We start from the raw sequence: 6,599 nt of genomic DNA, 5'->3' as shown, positions 1-6,599 counted from the left end.
ACAGAGAAATAGTATATATGAAGAATTTCAATCAGGATTTAGGCCTCATCACAGTACAGAGACTGCACTTATCAGAGTTACAAATGACTTGCTCTTATCATCTGATCGCGGCTGCATTTCTCTTCTAGTGCTTTTAGAGCATAGTGCTGCATTCGACATGATAGATCACGACCTTCTCTTGAATAGGCTGGAGAATTATGTTGGGATTTGTGGAGTTGAAATAGCATGGTTTAGGTCATATTTAGCAGACCGCTACCACTTTGTCTATGTAAATGAGGAATTGTCAAACCAAACAAAAGTAAAATATGGAGTGCCACAGGGATCAGTTTTAGGGCCTCTGCTTTTCTCCATGTATATGCTTCCCCTGGGAGATATTATCAGGAATCGTGAAATAAGTTTCCACTGCTATGCTGACGATACACAACTTTATATTTCTTCAAAACCGATGAGATTTCAATTCTCAAAATTAGCAGAGCGTATCAATGAAATAAAAGATTGGATGGCCAGAAATTTCCTTCTACTCAATTCTGACAAAACAGAGGTTTTAATTATTGGATCAAAAAACTAAAAAAAATAAGCCACTAAAATCTAATTTGACTCTAGATGGATGTACTGTTACATCTTCAACAGCGAAGAACTTAGGTGTTATATTTGATACCAATCTGTCCTTTGAAAATCAAATTACAAATGTTTGTAGAACAGCATTCTTACACCTAAGAAATATTGCTAAATTAATGCTCTCGGTTGCTGATGCCGAAAAACGAATTAATGCGTTCATGACCTCAAGACTAGATTATTGTAATGCATTACTGGGAGGATGTCCAGCAAGATCAATAAATAAAATAAGATGGCCTTACATCTTACATTCTCAATTTTAGCATTTTTACTTTTAATTTGGACAATTTTAATAGATTGATGAATTTTTAATAATGCTTTTTGAATTTAACCATGTTTTGAATTGTCTCCATATTTAAGCATTTGTATATGGTTCCATTGGCTGTGTCGGTTTTCTGGTGATACTCCCTGAAAAAGAAAATATCTGTTTACTGATACCAAATTATTAAGGATTGAGGACTGAGCAGTATACCAGTGGCAAGAGGTGACGACCCAATGTCGGGTAAGACCCTCCGATGGAGGGGGGGAGGCTAAGAAGGTTTGAAAGGGTTTTAAGGAAGTGGATGAATGCTCTTAGATCAGAAGCATCAAAAGGGAGGTGCCCTGCCCAAAAATGTAAAGTTCCACTCAACCCGACTGCATTTTAATAACCGCTTTACTAAAATAACTTATCACAGTGTTAAATACCAAGCATTCTGTCACTGTATCATCAGGGGATCATACCCTGTGTAGAGGATTATTTATAGATTGGTTTTGGGGGTAAAGTTTTGAGAACCGTTGCAGACAAAGGAGTGCCTGACTTATACACTGTAACGAATTGCTGTAAAAATTACATCATGATTTTACAGTAAGCTGGCTGTTTTTCAATAATACAGTAGATTGCTGTCAACAGCAATGCATTCTTTGGACAGCAGTTTTTTGGACCGTTGTATCACATGTATAGCATACTGCTGTAAATTTCAAATGTACAGATGCATTGTGGGATATTTACCGGTCGAGATTATTGGCGGCAGGCGGCGGCAAGAAGAGTGATTCACGAACTGTGGTAAGTGATTAAAGGCTGAATTATACTACACTTTGAAAAATCACGTCAGATTTATATATATATATATATATATATATATATATATATATATATATAATATAGGTATCATACACTTACGACTTAGAAAGATGCTGTTGGCGAAAACAATGAACAATGTTCTTATCATAGTGATCTCGCAGAAGCACGAACCTGCCGTAATTGTTATTTTTAGGTAGTTGTTGCATTTATTAGCTGTAGAGCAGTGATTTATTGCGATAATCCAGTCATACATTTTAGCTGTGGGAAAATCTTTTTTTCTACCGTGGCTGGCTGTGTTTTTACGTCCATTCTTTGTAGCTCCGGTGTGTCAACACGGTCCAGTGTCAAATTAGCATGAATTAGTACGTATTTCGTGGTGTTTTTTAAATGTAAGCAATGAGGTACGTGTAGAGCAGTTAACTGTTTAAAAAACATGTGTGTGTGTGCCCTTTCTGCCTTGTTCCCTTTCACTGATCACTGGCATGAACCTTGCAAAAATGTGATGTGTTTTTTCCTCCTTGAATTGACAGAAGTGTGCCTCAGCAGCAGATCAGCACAATCTTGAGTGACTAGAACATAAGAAACCCATGTACAGTGTAATGCAGCCTACTTTAAGGTGCGTACAGGTGCATACACACTGCCAGCGACATCGCGCGCGACAGCGACTCCATCCCATTCATTTTCAATGAGAGCACAGTGACTTCCGGCGACACGAGCTTTTGGGGTAAAAATTATCAACCAACCATTATCACTGCGTAAGAGACACTCTGACTCAAACAGTCTTTTAAAATAAATTTATTCTTGCAAGAAGACCCAGTCATTACACAGCAACCCGTCTGTGTCATGAGAGAGTGTTTTTTGTCAAGCAGGGCTGCCTTTCTTATACATTCCCCCGAGGTCAGCTGGCAGAATCAGATCTTCCTCCCCCCTTCTCTCCCTTGGATACAGGGACTAGGCTTCTAGGCCTGATTTACTATTAACCAGCCCAAACGTACCCCCCTGTACTACATGACCTCTGACCTGAAGAGGGCAGAGGTCCCCACTCAGCCTGGACCGAGATGTCTCTGTTCTGCTTTTCAGTTGTAAATACTGTCCCTTGTTCAAACATAAATTTCACAATGTCTTCTCCCTTTCCAGATCAGAAGACCATATGGCATTCCTGTGCAATGACTGAGTTGATTATCAAAAATTTCTACAACAATTCCCCGCTTTTTATCATTCAGATTACTCAATCACAATAATAATAATAATAATAATAATACATTTTATTTATTTGGCGCCTTTCTGGACACTCAAGGTCGCCTTACAACAACGAAAAAGGTACATTAAAACAAAATAAAAACTAATTTTGTTAAAAACTAACATAAAAACATGTTAAAATACATCAGTTAAAAACAATACAGGAGGATAATGCAATAGTAGTCACAATGAGTAGGCTTGTCTAAACAGATGAGTAATAAGTATATTATAATACTTAAGTATAAACAATAAGACAAATTTTAAGTCATATCATCACACTTACACTCTTCATCTCTGATTTTCGCATAAATGATCACTCTCTTAAACATTTGTGAAATAACATTTGGAAAAATAAGAGCTTAGGCTGTTTTTTTTGTGGGGGTAGTCCCCTCAAGTATTAGCAAGCGAGTAAAGACTTTATCTGAAGCTGGGCTAAATGAGTAAACACTGTTACTCCACGTCTGACATAAAATCAGACCCTCAGTCACTTCAGTATAAACAAGAAATAGTGTACAGATTAAGTAGGAAAAACACATACATTTAACACTTTGCTTATGTCAGCAGGCTATAAATTTTTTTTAAAAAATACAAAGAATAAAAGTATAACAATATCCCTCATATATAAACCCTTTCCTTGTACGCCATCTCGTAACATGGATTACAGCTGCTTATAACCCTCTTTAAATATCAAAACATTCTCAGAAAGAAAAGACATACCTCATTTTAACACATTTCACAGTAGCTCTTGCTACTTGTATCATTATATTTGTTTTCGTCATCCTCTGGATATACTGTCATTTTTACCATTTGAACAGACATCACTGCTTTAACCAGTCTCTGTACTGAGCTGGAAACACACGTTATGATGCATGGTAAACATAACAATATTAACAGTCCTACCACTGCAATTGGTAACACAGTTTGAATCAGCCAATACCCCCATCCTCCCCAGAGATTCATAAACCAAGTAACCCATGTACTTTCAATATGTTCTGGCTCCTGTACGGCTTTTCTCATGTGTTCAATTACATTCGTGATGTTGTCGCTGTAATCTGGAATATTGAAACAATAAGACATTCCCAACATTTTGCAAACTCCCCCTTTCTCTGCAGTTAACGTATCAAGAACCAACCTGTTTTGAATGACCGCATCTCTTAATTGTTTCATTTCATCATTTATCATTGTCAAAGCATTTTCTGTGCTATTAGCTATTGCTAATACTGTCCATGCTAGCCCATTTATCTTATTAATTGTTACCGTTGTACCCACCCCTAAGAACAATGACCACCCCACATTGCTGCATAGTGCTTTGGTAAAACCCCAGGTAAAATTGCAACATTTTTATAATTTTTTTCCTTCCCACCCCAGGTGCCTTGTTTGGCAAATACACAGATGTACCCATGTGATATTGACTTCTTTGTCGTTGATGACGGCTGTACAATTGTCCGCTGTTCTGTCCTTCACGTTGATTCTGACCCTGCTGTCAGACCATCCTGCTTTAAACCGTCTCGCATTGTTCTTGAATTCTTTTCAGTTCGTACCTTTTCACGATGATTACTGCTTGTGACCACACGATGGGGTCCCCTCTGCACACAGGCTGTGTTATCCTCTGTGGTTGGCCTTGCTCTTCCACTGATAGTGGTACTTGGTGTTCAGACTTGACTTCGGCGTTTATTGACATTCACTCGGAACAATCTCTTCCTGTTGCTGATTCTCCTGCGATGGTTGGCATGAACCCCCACGTAGCTCTCTCTGTGACCTTAGAGTCGTTAGTAGCACTTGGAATGGTGCCAGCCAACTTTTGGCCTTCCAGCTCTTTCTCCTCAGGTCACGAATCACAACAAAATGGCCAGGCCTGATCTTATGCAGCTTTTCACCTGAACACAAACTTTGGACAACAGAGAAGACATTTCTTTGCAATAATTCAACATGTCATTCTCACACAGATCTGTTGATGGCAGCCCTTGTCTACCCCTTTCTATTCCCATGAATGGTGGTCTACCAAAGAGTATTTCAAATGGACTTAAATTTGTTTTGACTCTTTGTCTCATTCTGGTGTACATCAACACAATTGGGAGTGCTTTAACCCATGTGAGCCCAGTTTCCTCACAGCACTTATCCAATTTTTCTTGATTGTTTGATTCTCCCTCTCAATAACTGCAGTGTGTTCTCATGTCAATTCCCAAAAACCGACCCACCTGCTTTATTGCTTCATTGACAAAGTGTGTCCCTATGTCCGAGCTGATTTTCCTTGGAATTCCCCATCTCGGAACAATCTCAGTTAAAAGAGCCTTCGCTACTGCTGCCGAGTCTTGTTTCGAGGTTGGGAAGGCTTCAACCCATTTGAACCACATGTCAACCATCACCAGGCAGTATTTCTGTTTCCCACAAGGGGTTACCTCTATGAAATCCATCATCAGATACTCAAAAGGCCCCCCTGATGGTGGTTGAGATACTGTAGGTGTTTTTATCCCTCTTGCCACGTTATGTGTGTTACAAATGACACATCTTTTGCAAAACTTTTCAACAAACCACAATTCTTTCATTTGCGCAACCATCCCCTCTTTTGAGACATGGTCTAACCCATGCATCAACTTTCCATAATGAGGACAGTCAAACAGTGTGGTAAACCTGCTGCTACTGCGTCAAGTTTGGTTGAGAAATATGCCACAGGTCGCAGTCTGTCTCCATGAGTCTGCAAAAGAACAGAAGTCATAAACCCATTTTTCTCATTAACCATCTGAACAAACGGTTTGTTTACATCTGGCAGGCCCAAAGTGGGAGCCAGAGCCATTTGCTCTTTCATGTTAGCAAATGCCTCTTCTTCGCTTGTCCAAACAAGCTTGTCACATGACCTCAGCCCTTTCCCTGTCATCAGGGAATATAAAATAAAGGCTGTTCAAGAATGTCATAATTAGGAATAAATGTACAACAATAAGCACACATTCCTAAAAATTACAATAAATGTTTTTTTGTAATTGGTTTTGGCACATCTTTTATGGCCTGTACCCGTTTGTCACAGATGGATTTACTGTTTGGTCTGATAACATTTCCCAAAAACTTTATTTCCTGTTTCACAAACTGCAGTTTCGAAAGACTGACTTTGTGTCCCTCATGTTCTAAGTGCTTCAAGAGAGACACAGAGTCCGTCACACATGTAGCTTCATCACATGCACAGATCAACAAATCATCCACATATTGTAACAAAGCCGTTCCAGCTGTCAGTGTTAGGGGTTCAAGGCTTCTTCGAAGCGCTTCATTATAGATCGTTGGGGATTCAGTGTACCCCTGGCACAACCGTGTGAACGTATAACCCTTATTGTCAAAATCAAACGCAAACCAAAACTGACTCTTCTGGTCCACTGGGACGCTAAAGAAAGCATTAGCCAAATCCACCACAGTAAAATACATTGCATTTTGCGGAATTTGTGACAAAATTGTGTAAGGGTTTGATACACGTGCCGCCCTAGAAATGACAGCTGCATTTACGGCCTGAAGAGCTTGCACAAATCGCCACTCAGTTGGTGAATTCTTATCTCTTATTTTCTTCACAGGGAAGATTGGAGTGCGAACTGGAGAATCATGACATGGTATAATTATGCCTTCTCTCAACAATGAGTCAAAAACTGGCATAATACCCTGCAATGCCTCCCGTTTTAGGGGGTATTGCGCTTGACAGGGA

This window comes from Xyrauchen texanus, chromosome 14, assembly GCF_025860055.1.
Source record: "Xyrauchen texanus isolate HMW12.3.18 chromosome 14, RBS_HiC_50CHRs, whole genome shotgun sequence".
NCBI lineage: Eukaryota > Metazoa > Chordata > Actinopteri > Cypriniformes > Catostomidae > Xyrauchen > Xyrauchen texanus.
Note: the sequence above shows the minus strand (reverse complement) of the source record.